We start from the raw sequence: 931 nt of genomic DNA on the forward strand, positions 1-931 counted from the left end.
TCTCCATCTTATCACTTCTCCCCTCACTCTCAGCAGGTAACATCACCTCCTACTTCAGAGAGAAAATAGAAGCTATCAGAACTACCTTAAATTCCTATTACCACATCTATAAATTTGCCAGCATCCACTCCCACCGTTTCCTCCTTCCTTCCTGTTACAATGGAGTGTCTCACCTTCTGTCTAGGAGGTGTCTGTCCATCTGGGCTATGGACCCCATCCCCTCCTTCCTTGCTCGGTTGGCTAAATCGTACCCTCTCCCCCTCAGTATTTCAATCTCTATACTTCAACTAGCTATTGATACTTCCCATCACCATGTAAATGTGTTCAAGTCTTTCTGATTTTAATACTATATTAAAAAAAAATCTGTCTCAACCTCAATCCTTTCCAGTGACCCCCATCTCCACCACCACCTCCTGCAACATAGCAACTAAATTTATTGAAAGAGCTATATTTTTGAGCAATCAATGTAGGTTTAGAATCCGCCCACTGGCCTCATCCTTCCTAACTATGGATGGGTCTTTCACCAAAATGCCTGCCAGCAACTTACCACACTGATCGCAGACTCAAGTAACTGAAAAAGCACTTCAGAGCAGCTTCCCATGAGACCATTCTCTAAGAATTAGTGAAATGTTTACAAGAAATAATAATAACAGCTAGTGAGGGGGGGGGGTAGTGGCATTTGTTTCAATAGTTTGACTCCCATGAAAAAATTCTGTATTAAAAAAAAAAGTTGGGCTTCCCTGGTGGCGCAGTGGTTGAGAGTCCGCCTGCCGATGCAGGGGACACGGGTTCCTGCTCCGGTCCGGGAAGATCCCACATGCCGCGGCGCGGCTGGGCCCGTGAGCCATGGCCGCTGAGCCTGCGTATCCGGAGCCTGTGCTCCGCAGCGGGAGAGGCCACAGCAGTGAGAGGCCCGCGTACCGCAAAAAAA

This window comes from Aethalodelphis obliquidens, unplaced genomic scaffold (assembly GCF_003676395.1).
Source record: "Aethalodelphis obliquidens isolate GAN/ISIS:26980383/991018 unplaced genomic scaffold, ASM367639v1 scaffold78, whole genome shotgun sequence".
In the NCBI taxonomy this organism is placed as follows: Eukaryota; Metazoa; Chordata; class Mammalia; order Artiodactyla; family Delphinidae; genus Aethalodelphis; species Aethalodelphis obliquidens.